The sequence below is a fragment of the Microtus oregoni genome, unplaced genomic scaffold (assembly GCF_018167655.1).
Source record: "Microtus oregoni isolate MIOR12 unplaced genomic scaffold, Mior012 000014F_ref0000157, whole genome shotgun sequence".
NCBI classification, from domain to species: domain Eukaryota; kingdom Metazoa; phylum Chordata; class Mammalia; order Rodentia; family Cricetidae; genus Microtus; species Microtus oregoni.
This window is the reverse complement of record NW_024543073.1, coordinates 13,357,200-13,370,233: the sequence shown is the minus strand read 5'-3', so window position 1 is coordinate 13,370,233 and position 13,034 is coordinate 13,357,200.

The window sequence follows — 13,034 nt, the reverse complement described above, 5'->3', positions numbered from 1 at the left end:
TTTGATCCTACTGCACGTACTGGCTTTGGGGGAGCCTAGGCAGTTTGGATGCTCACCTTATGAGACCTGGATAGAGGTGGGCGGTCCTTGGGCTTCCCACAGGGCAGGGAACCCTGATTGCTCTTAGAGCAGATGAGGGAGGGGGACTTGATCGGGGGAGGGGGAGGGAAATGGGAAGCGGTTGCGGGGAGGAGGCAGAAATCCTAAATAAATAAATAAATAAATAAATAAATAAATAAATAAAATAAAAAAAAGAGAAATGGGAAGCAGAAACAATGTGTAGATTCTCAGGATTTATATTCCAAATCCTTCAGGTCATCAGAGATTCTGGAGCCTCAGAAGATAAACCACTTGGACAAAGTGGCCAGAAAACATGGCTTCTCTACCAGAAGGAAGGACTCCTGTGTTCAGACTCTGCCATTCCAAAACTATCAGACCAGATGGGACCAGACAGAAAAGAATCATGGCTTCCCCCTAGGGCTGATGATGTGGGTGATCAAGACTGGATGAGAACATGGACCCTAAAGCCACGCCTTGCATATTTGAGGGCAAATACACCTGCTAGTCATTACTGATTTGGTTACTTCATTATTTATACTTAAAATACTGGGGGGTGAACCCAAGAGCCCTCACACACTAGGCAAGTGCTCTTCCCCTGAAGCTACAGCCACAGTACCAGACAATGCTCTTTGTAAAGGTTTGCATTATAACCATTTCACACACTTGTAAAGCTAGGGAAGGAGGGAGGAAAGGCAAGAGGAATATCCAACTCGATAGTTACCACGTTCCTGCCTTCTCGGGACAAATAGGGTCTCAAAATGGAAATAAAAATCAGCTTTAGAAAAATTAAAAATCTACTTGCAAGCTTGAGTTTGTTCATGGCAGGTCATAACTACTGAATTTCCTGCCTCCCTTCCTCCATCACTGTGCTTCAGATTCTAAGCAGAGTTTGGAACTTCGCGTTTTGACTTTCAGAATGCAAACATAAATCTCAAATTCATTGAAACACATCCACTTCTTTCTTTTTTTTACACCAACATAATATTTTTATTGATTATTTGGGAGTTACACATAATTCACCTCAATCACATTCACTTCCCAGTCTTCCCAGGCCACCCTCCCACTCTTGTGACCTCCTCCTCCCAAAAAAAGAAAAGGAAAAAAAAAGACAAAAAAAAAATACCAAGTCCAATTTGTGTTGCCCATATACTCAATGGAGCATGGTCAAATGCACAGTGGCTAGCCTATTAAAGCAAACTCAGTCCTTTCCCACCAGAAATCATCAACTATGAAGAACTACACTTCAGGGTCCCTTGTCACAATTTTTAGGATTCTCTTCAATGGCTTCCTGTCAAGACTGTTTCTTTTTGTGGGGACAGTTGGAGGAAGGGAAAGATATTGTCAAAGAAACCTTCTATGTCTTTTGTTCTCAACTGTGAGTCTACAGTCATCGATGCTAATGCAAAAGAAGCTTCCTTGCTTTTTACAGTTGGCAGCAGTGTGGATCATAGACTTCCAAATGATTTCTGGCGACAGCGTGGACCACAGACATCCACATGGCCTCAGGCATCAGAAAGACCATGAACCTCAGCACAGACTCTGGTGACAGCACAGGACAAAAATGGACATCAACATGACCTTTGGTGGTAGCATCTACAATGGACATCAACATGACCTTCTGCACAGACCGTGGGCATCCACGTGGCCTCCTGCAGCAGCATGGGCATGGACCTCAACAGGGCCTCAGGTGCACAGGGCATGCACATCATCATTTCTTTTACTCTCAAGTCTCCCTGTGGTTTGATTAGGGTTGATTATTTTATTTCTTAATGCAATCTAGTGTTTTCGAGGGAATTCAAGTAAAATGTAACTGGAAAACAGAGTTCAGATAAAAAACTCTCTCTCCTTTTGGGAGTTTTCTAATAATATGAAATGAAATACATTTTTTTAAATGAGGAAATTCTTGATTCTTGTCTTTTCAAGAGAAAGAATTTAGTGGAGAGATGGTTTAAGTAGAAGTTTATTGAGCAATACAAAGTGTAGACTCCAAAGAGAGATGGCAGTGGGCTGCTCCAGAGAGGGGGAACAGTCTAGATTCTACATGATTAATTTTAAAGACATTTTGATGAATACTTATGAAAGTTGGTGGCATATTTGTAGGGTAAGGGTAACATGATCCTTTTTCCTTCTAAAATTTGGGTGGCCCTGAGCTCCCACTTAGGGTATTTCCTTTCATAATCTTTTAGGGAAGGCCACAAAAAGGGGTGGTCAGCCCACAACATGAGTGATCTTATATTAAAACTAGGGTCTTTTGAGGATGCAGATCCTTTATTAGTAAAGCTGTTGAGAGCTGGAAAAGTATCCCAGTACCCTAGTTTCTGATATAGTGGGAGCAACCAATGTAACTTGAAGAATGTTTAACTTTAAGGTGTCTTCTAATCCTCATGAGGGACACAACTCTGAGGTTTGCCTTGGCCACATCAAATCAAGTACCTTGCCTACGAAGTGTCTCTACATTCCATTGAAAACTATGGACAAGAATCCTCCTTTTGTTTTGTTTTGTTTTTGAGACAGGGTTTCTTTGTATAAAGGCCCTAGCTATCCTGGAGCTCACTCTGTAGACCAGTCTGACCTTGAACTCACAGAGATCTACTTTGCCTCTGCCCCCTGAGTGCTGGAATTAAAGGCATGCACCACCACCACCCAGCTCAGAAATCATCTCTTTTTTATGAGGGTCACAAACCATCAGTTTTTAAACAATAAAGGAAAGCAAGCAGATCAACATTTTAAAAAAAAAAAACAAGGATAAGACTTGACTGTCTACAAGATGATAATTTGGGGGAATATCTTTACTGAAAAAAAATTAAAGATTTTTAAATAACCCAGCATTAAAAAGAAGTGGAAAAGATGAGTTTTTTTGTTGTGGTGGTGATTGTTTCTTTTATGGCATCAGCAATATCTTTCAATTTAGTTTAAGTCAGCTTAGTATTAAGTGGCCCTTAATACTATATAATGAGAATCCACAATAAGCTTGGGTTTTCTTTTTGCATGGCTAAGAGTATAGCTCAGGTTCCAGAACAAAACTCAACAACTATATTGAAATAAAAACGAGACAGGTGAGTTCAAAGCTTGCTGTCTGATTTTCTTTCTTTCTTTCTTTCTTTCTTTCTTTATTTATTAAAGATTTCTGCCTCCTCCCCTCCACCGCCTCCCATTTCCCTCCCCCTCCCCCAATCAAGTCCCCCTCCCTCATCAGCCCAAAGAGCAATCAGGGTTCCCTGCCCTGTGGGAAGTCCAAGGACCACCCACCTCCATCCAGTTCTAGTAAGGTGAACATCCAAACAGCCTAGGCTCCCACAAAGCCAGTATGTGCTGTAGGATCAAAACCCAGTGCCATTGTTCTTGAGTTCTCAGTAGTCCTCATTGTCTGCTATGTTCAGCGAGTCCGGTTTTATCCCATGCTTTTTCAGACCCAGGCCAGCTGGCCTTGGTGAGTTCCCAATAGAACATCCCCATTGTCTCAGTATGTGGGTGTACCCCTCGTGGTCCTGAGTTCCTTGCTCGTGCTCTCTCTCCATCTGCTCCTGATTTGGACCTTGGGATTTCAGTCCGGTGCTCCAATGTGGGTCTCTGTCTCTGTCTCCTTTCAGCGCCTGATGAACGTTAATATCCAGGAGGATGCCTATTGTTTCTAAAGCTTGCTCCATGGTTCTCCAGCATTGGAGTGTATATCACCATGCCACAGCACTTTTCTCTTCCTCAAAGATGGCTCCTCTGGACCACGTGGGCCGAATTTCCCTCCTGTTTCCCTTGCTACTCCAACAGATCCAGAAATGATTCGGTCTTCTCTGCTTCATCTTTAACACTTGGGTTTACTCCAAGCTCATCGCCCAAACAGATTTTACCCACCGCTCTCCCTCTAGCCCATTCCACTGGCTCTCTTTTTTGCCTATCGAAGTCCCAATGACTCTTCAGCGCATGCTTCCAGTGCAGACCTGTCTCTGAATACTGGATCTCTATGCTAACTTTTACATTGTTCCATTGTTCTTGCATGTACTATGTTACAGGCTATCCATGTGTGGCTTTTTATTTATTTTTTTATTCTGATATTCAAATAATAGCAAATCCTTATAAAGGTTTTACTAATAAAACATAATCATTTCAGCCGTTTTCCAGTTCTCCCTCCTTCACTACCTCTTTTATTGCATTGCATCACCAAGAAAGGACCTATTTTTACCAATCTGGTAATCTTACTTAATTTTCATACCAGCCCAGTACATTTACTTGCTATGCATAGATATTGAAAACTCTGTCTAGAGTGCCTTAGGTAACAAGGATGAGAATTTTGAGATGCTTAGGTCAAGTTTACATTTGCACCTCTTTTTTATTTTTCTTTTGTCACATTTCTTCATACCTCTTGGCTGTACCCCAAGTTCAATTACCTAAACCTAAGCTCACCATTTTCTTGTCTCACACCCATTCACCATTCACAAAGCATGGTCCCTGGCCTCTCTGTTCTGGTTGGTCATTTGGTTGGCTCATTGGTTTTATTATTTTCTTCAGAATTACCTGGAGTTTTGTGGAAGAGATTTAAAATTTTTAATGTATGTATTTGAATGCTTTGCCTGAATGCACGTATGTCTCCCATGTGCATGCCTGGTTCCTATGGAGTTATGGATAATTTCAAACCACCAAGTTGGTGCTGGGAATTGAACCGAGGTCCTCTGCTAGAACAACCAGTATTCTTAACTGCTGAGCAATTTTACCAATCAATGTTGTTTACATTTTTTAAAGTAGCTGAATGTCCCATGTATTTATACATTGTATACTGATTAGGTTCAGATACTACTACCTCTCTCTGACTCTTCCTAGAGCCCTACCTCTCTCTCAAGTTCATGGTCTCCTTGTACTTTTCTTTTTTTACAAATAAACCTGTGAGTCAAATTAGAGCTGCTCGTATACACATGGGTATTTTTAATTGCTATAAAAGTACATTTATTCCCTGACAAAACATGGGCTCGCCTTAAACACCACTTCATCTTTCATGATTTGTATCTAATCAGCCCCCAAATTTTGCCTATGTGATCCATAAATCCCCATCACCACAGGCTCAACATCTGGCTCCACATTTGTCACCCACCAAACCAACCTGCCGTGTTTAATCTTGATTGGCAGCTGGATAGAATGTAGGATCACCATGGAAACAAACTTCTGGGCTTATCTGTGGGAGAATCTGTAGAGGACTAACTGAGGTGGAAAGACCCACCCTAAATATGGGCATCACTCTTCCGTGAGCTCATGTCCCAGACTTAAGAGAAAGAAAGTGATGACCCGAGCATGAGAGTTCAAGGCTAACTGCTCCCTGACTGAGGATGCACAATGACACGACTCTTCATGTGATGTGGCCAAGCTCTGCCAGTCATCATGTACTGTTCCTTCTGACCATGAGCCAACATGAACCACATGCTGGATAGTTTTACGTCGACTTGACCCAAGCTAAAGTCATCTGAGGGAAATTAAGAAAATGTCTCCATAAGGTCGGGCTTGCAGGCAAGCCTGTAGGGCATTTTCTTAATTAGTGATTGACAGAGGAGGGTCCAGCCCATTGTGGGTGGGGTCATCCCTGGGATGGTGGTCCTGGGGTCTATAAGGAAGCAGGCTGAGCAAAAAGAAAGCCAGTAAGCAGCACCCCTCCATGGCCTCTGCATCAGCTCCTGGCTCTAGAGTCCTGCCCTGCTTGAGTTCCTGTCCTGACTCCCTTTGATGATGAACAGTGCTGGGGAAGTACAAGGCAAGTAAACACTGTCCTCTTCTAGCTGCTTTGGTCATGGGGTTTATCACAGCAGCAGTGACCCTGACTAAGATGACCCCTTCTGTCCTTAAGGGTTTTGGTCTGGTAGTTTGTCACTATAGTGACAATAAATGTCTACTGGACAGGCATCACACATATTTACCAAAAACACCATCAGAAAGTGCTCATGCCAGATCATGGCATTTCTGTCCTTTATTGATTTGTCATTTGTCTAAGAAGATGCTGAAATATGGTTCATATGGCTTCCATGGCTCTCTGTCAAATCCTTGTGGCCTCTTGTGCTAATACTTAGTCTACGGTCATACTAGTTTTCTCTCTGTTTCTCAGTGAGTCGCCATTCCTTTCTGTCACTGAGCCTTCCAACCACTGTCCCCACTTTTTTGGAACTCTTTTTATCTTCCATATTATTCTACACAGTTCTGCTTATAATCCACAAACACAAGCTCATGGCTCAGAGCCCATATCAATGCCACAAATTATTCCAAGTCTCACTTCTTATATTCTTTCTTCACATTTTGGGTCTCTGCGTATTTTAAATTTATCATCCTGTACTAATTTCAATGGAATGTATAAATTTTTTTCTACCAGACAAAAATCCCCAGGAAGGCATAAACAGTGTCCCCTCTTAATGACTCCTGTGCCTAGAACATTGCAGGCTCATAAACACTTATGAAACGAAACTCAGTGTGACATTTAGTAGGTAACCTACTTAGTTCACTTAGGCTTTCATTCCTGGAAATTAGGGACATTAGCACAGGCTTAGCGTCAGGTTACATTTCTTCAGGCTAATAAGGACTCATGCCCGGCTGTCTTCTGTGGCTTCAGAGGCACTTTAAATAGTTGAAGGAGCTAAGGCTGTTGTCCAGTGGAGCATCCCCAGGGGACAGCAATGTGACACTTAATCTCTTGGCCTTCTCCCATCCTTCTAACTGCCCAAGAGTCCTCAGAGGCGGTCCAAGCACCACCAAGCAAGATCCCTGGGAATTTTTTTTTTCAAACCGTTTCTCTGTGTATTTCCAAACACTGCTGCTTTAATTGATCCGAGTTTACAGGACTGGATTCTAATTTCAAGACAACTCCCCAAACAACCCACCACAGAACAGACCATTAGAATTACTGTAGGTATAATTAAAATGCCTTTGCATTCTAATATTGTCTCTCCCTCCCTTGCTCCCACCCACAATTGGTTTTCTCTACCAACAAAGAAACAGCTGTATGAGCAACAGGCTTCCGTCTGCGAGCTCCCATCTGCGGTTTCCTTTACACTTGTGCCAAGCAGATCTGGAAAGCTAAAACACACCCTCTGCTCAATTCTACTCTCTTCCAGCACTCTGTGCGCACCCAAACAATATCTGAAAGATCCCTAAGCTTTCCTCTCAACTTAGCCTCCCAAATCAGTACTTCCAAGAAGGTCAGGGTGAGTTCTTATACCCCTTTGGTCTTCTGATCAATGTTATTGTCTAGAATTCAAAAGCAGTTGAATGAGGGGCAAAGGCCAGAGGATAGGATGATCCTGTTATCTGAAAATGGATTGTCAGTGCTCAGGTAGTAAAAGTGTTGCGATGATGCTTCACTCAGCAGAGGAGAACACAGTAAGAGGAAAAAGGGAAGACATGCTGAGGTAGAGAGTCTTCGAGCAGCCGTGAACCAGTTAACCCTGAGACCTCCTTCATTCGCCACCATCCAACTTCCATGACATACTCATAAAGCAAGTTCATCCCCCGTCCCTTTAGCAAATGAAAAATCTTGGGGATGGGAAGCATCCAGCAGTCACAGTGCTGCTCCTGGTCCCTCTGCTACCGCTTTTTACTGATTTCTAGATGGTCAGTGCTTGTAGCTGTTGTCTGTGACTATTGCTGGCTGACACAGGCTCTAAGCATTCCAACATGCCTTTACGTCTAATTCAATTGCTAGCCTCTTTCTCGTCTTTAAAAACTTCAGTTCAAGTACCACCTCTTTGTAGAGCTTTCCCCTCATGCCATCAGGAGGAATCAAGCACTTAAATAGTACTTGGCTTTCCCTTTAATTGTTAATGTTCATCAATAATGCATCTCTAACCATAAGGCATGACTTTTATTTGCAAGTCAAAATACTTAATGGACTATGGCTTTCCTCTTTGACTATTTTAGGCTGGCAGGTAATTCAGTGCTTCTGAAGCATGAATAGATGAATGAATGCAATTTGTTTCTTAGTTTATTAATTTCTTAATAATTCAGTAAAATACACCAACAGCATTAACTTTATGCAACATTGTATGATACCCATTGGCCTAAGTGTTCGTCATAACCTACCAATGATAGTATTGCTGATGGTAATACTTGACAAGAGTAGAAATTAAGTACAATGACCAACTTGAGTTCTCAATTTGGTCCATCATTTCTGTCATCTCTCTGGTTACACTTTTACTATTTTAAATATAAGGAACCCATTTAAATTGTATGAATGTGCAAGTTTCCTTTCCTTTGCCTAACTTTAATTTTTCCCAAATAAGGCTTATAGGATTGGTATGCCAGTTTCCAAGGATACTGAACACTGTACGTGGCAGTGTAATTTTTTTTATAATGCCCAACACATACTAAGTATCAAATCTCACTTATCTGCCATTTTTAAGGACATTACAAAGCTGACATTAGTTTGATTTGTCCATTGTTATCCCTATATCTCTATTCTTACAAAGCTGTTAACTATAAAGAAATCATCAGAAGGCAGGAAATGAGAGGGAAATTGTGAAAGAAAAGCGGCCTAAAACCAGAAAATTCATCTTTGAAGAGTCCTAATATATTTGATTTCTATCAGATCCACATGCAGTCCTTGCAGAAGGGGCATTTACTCACAATATGTCACTTCTTTGAAAGCGGAGGGCCTGACACATCTCCCAGCTGAAAAGACTTATCACCCTAATAAGGAGTTTCTGGGGCAGCCTGCCATAGAAGCAGCCTGGAAGAGGAGCCCCTTGCAGTTGTCCAGCATCAGCACCCATTGTTCACATGCATGCATGCACAGACATCACATCCTCACATCTCCATGAGGGAGGGAACACTGAAGATTTTGGTTAAATGCTTAGTTTTACACTTGTAGGGTTTTTTTTTTTTTTGCTAAAATTAATAGGAAAAAGGCTATCAAAAGTGGTCACATTTATATATACTTTTCGATGAGTGAGCCAACCGGTCCTTTATTTCTGCCTTGTTATAAAAAAATGCAATGTCTGTATCCACAAAAGGTCAGTGGTACATCAGGAAAAGCAAAGCAAATTTATCCTTAAGAATGTCATTAAACTCTCATACTCAGATACGGCTCAGATGTAGGGTGTTCCTCTAGTATTTAGGTGCTGTTTGTTGCCATGATAAGACACCACGATCAGATGCAACTTAGAGAATGATGAGTTTATGTTAATTTCCAGTTCTAGAGGGAGAGTCCATAATGTCTAAGAGAGGCTCAGCAGCATGGGCCCAGAGGAGGAAGCTGAGAGATTACATCTTCAACCACAAGCATGAAACAGAGAGCAAGCTGGAAATACAGTGAAGCTGTGAATTCTCAAAGCCCACCTGAAATGATTTACTTCCTCCAGCAAGGCCATATCACCTCTCTAAACAGTGTTACCAACTGGGAACCTAATATTTAAATACAAGAGTACAAATACTCCAAAGAGGACATTCTCATATAAGTCACCACATTTAGCATGTCCGGTGCCTTCTTTATTAACTGCTTACAACACTGCCAGACTATCATCATATGTTGCAAGGAGGAGGCCACTTGTTCATTTACCAGCTGTCCAGAACAAAACTAATCACACAGAAACTCTATTAATTAAATCACTGCTTGGCCCATTAGCTCTAGCTTCTTATTGGCCAACTCTTATATTAATTTAACCAATTTCTATTAATTTGTATATCACCATGTGGCAGGGGCTTACTGGCAAAGATTCAGCATGTTTGCCTCTGGCCATGGATCTAGGGCATCTCTCTGATTCTGTCTTCTTCCTCCCAGCATTCTGTTTAGTTTTCTCTGCCTAGGTTTGTTCCCCGACAGCTCTGTTATAGACCCAAAGCAGTTCCTTTATTAACCAATGAAAATGACACATAGACAAAAGGACCTCCTATACCATTCATACACATACATATACAAATAGTATATCTATATATCTTCATGAAAGAGAACATGGGAGGCAGAGGCAGGCAGATCTCTGATTCAAGACCATCCTGGTCAACATAGTGAGTTCCAGGACAGTCAGAGCTATGTGGAGAAACCATGTCTCGAAAAACCAAGAAAGAAACAGAGACAAACATGCCAATCAGCATTTTATTAAGCCAGTACAAGTGACAAATCTTTACAGGGTACAAGAACATTATCCCACACCACTTCTTTATTTTTTCTTTTCAAAACAAGAACTCTGAATCTAATCTCCTTTGTTTAGCGTTTTCCATGACCATTATCAAGAACAACTTGTAACCAACACTCTAAACAAAGACAAACATCCATAATCCATTTTGGGGAATGCGAGTGTAGTTTTCTAGGCTACTTCCTGCTGATTGGAGGGGCTGATAATCTTATGGAGACCTAAAGAAAGTTTAGGATTATGGTCAAGCCCTGACTAGAGTATTCTGCAAGCCTGGATCATCTCAGTCAGAAGTCTTGAGGCTGATCTGGATGTAGAACTCAGAGCAAACTGCAACAGAGATGCTCTGAAATGAAGGACCATCTGGGCTATCTGTTCCTATTGAAGATTTTTCAGGGGGTCTGCCTTGGTCAAATCTTATTTTTCTTAACCCACAATGAATCCACAGCCTCTGATTTCCTGTGGAAACATAAGCAAAACCTCTTCTCCAAAGTAACATATCTTTTGACTTAAATTTTGAAGTCAAGGTAATATATTTCCAATTATATATATGAATCCAGAAACATTTATAAACAAACAAAAAAGCATAGTTTCTATTTACATCTTGAAGAAACAGAATATCAAGGAAGGTTTCCTAGATGAAAAGGCTAATAACCTGGCCTTGGAGCATAAACAGGAGACACTGCTCACTTCTAGACAGACTGCTACCAAACAGAAAGATTTGTATGTATGCCCAATGGCAGCATAGCCAATGGTGTAACATGCCCAATGAACCACAAAATGCATGGCCGTTATGTACACTAGGGTAGTTTGGGATCATAGAAGGGGAGAGAAGAAGAGGACAGCTTAATATCATACACAACCTTATGTGCTAAAGAAGTTATACTTCTTCATGAAAGCTACTGAAAGCCATTAAAGAAGAAATCAGAAAGGGACATAATCAGATTTGTGTATTGGTAGATCACACCATTTTATTTGTAGAGAAGGTACTGGTACCATAATCATAGATGATCAAACTTTGTCCTCCAGAGTAAAGGCTCTTGTCGCACCACATGTGGATATACACAACACCACATGTGCATGGTAGTGGCAATAGCTTCTCAGAACATCCCTCACTTGAATTCTCAGTAACACATTAACACAGACTGGGTTCAAGAAGATGACATGTAGGCTGCTATAATAATTTAAACGTGCCATGTGGTACTCAGCAAGGGTGGCATGGTGTAGAGGAGCTAGCCACTTCCACCTGAGTATTAAAGTTCTTCTTAGTCTCCTGGTGATAACCTAGTTTTCAATCTTGGCACTGTTCCTTCCTGTGCTTCTGATGTGAGCATCTCTAAGGGTCACTGTTACACTGCACAAAGAGCTTTGTGTATATGCCAATTATTATTGCTACAGCACAGGCAGATAGCATGAGGTTCATATTACAGTTAGAACCACTAAAAGCTCATGGAATTTAAGTAGACTTATCAAATTCACAGAGTTGAATGAAATGAGCAAATAAGTCCATGAACAGTATATTTAGGGTTACTTAATTAGAATTTACATTTTATGGAATAAATGTTTTGCAATATGTCAATGATTATTTCTAGTTTTTATTCTTTCATAAACAGTGCTATAAAGCACACTTTTGAGCCTCTGTGTGATAGTTTCTAGAGTGAAGCTTATGGATATGAGCGGCAGTTATCTTATAGACATAGACTGCAATATTGAGGAAGGCTACATCAGTTCTATTTTAGAAACTGTTCTCAAATTAACATTGTTGGATTCTGTGCTTGGTTTCCCTGCAAATGGGAAAAGAAACCAAGATCTTTTATTGTATTTTTATTTATATAACGGACATTTATTGTGTTTTCCTAATATTAAACCATCTCCATATTACTTGAGTAAATCTCACTGGTTTGTACTTCTCTAAGTATCAATGGAGTCTGTTATATGGCATTTAATTTTATTTAAAGCTCTATACCAGTACCGGTAAGTTAGATGAATTTGCCATTTGTTTTCTTCTGCTATCCGTGTCAGCATTGAAGTTCAATGCAATATGTACCTCATGAAAACGGGGACTTGATTTGAACCTGGGGTACTAGGGATGACCTTCTTTGCTGTCTGCTTGCCTTTTCAGTACTCTGGCACCTCTGCTGCTTCCAGGAAGCTCTACTCCAGAGTAAGGGATCCATTAGAAGGCACTGGTGTGGAAGTGACCATCTAAAAACTATTGAAATGTGTGTATAATGAATCTCAAGCTCTCCTCTGCTAGTGCAGAGCCACCTGGAAGGCCATGCCCAGCTCCCCCTTCCAGCACACATCCTCTGTGTCCTTCTCAGGAACAGTGTTTTTCAAAGACATTCCCCTTTCCTCATTATCACACCCTGACTTTCCTCAAAACATAAGTCTTTGGAATCCAAAGCAAAAAAGTGTTTGGATAATCAGGCACTGGAGCAAATCTGAAGAATAGCCCAACAAAGCAGCAGTGGAGTGGTAGATGCCAAACACTGGTAAGGGTCTTAAAAATATGTTTCTGGTCTACAGTTCTTCTCTCCCAGCCTCACCACCATGACCACACTTTCCAGTCTCAAAATCAAGTTCAAAGGATACTCTTTATTCTTACTTTTAGCTCTTGAAAAAGTATCACTTCTCGTTCGTCTTCTTTTTTTTTTCTTTTACTTAAAATGCCAGTCAACAAGATCAGATTGTCACGATACTTAATTATGACTGTCTCCAGCTAAATAATGATGGCCTTTGCCATTTCTGAGCTTCTGTGTAAGAATTTAGGGGTTGGCTTTTCAAATGTGTTCCATTTTAAAAGAAAGCATAAGCTCAAACTTTTGATGAAAATGTGGTTTTCATTACTTCCCTTTGACATTAAATAATCTTAAATTTTAGAAC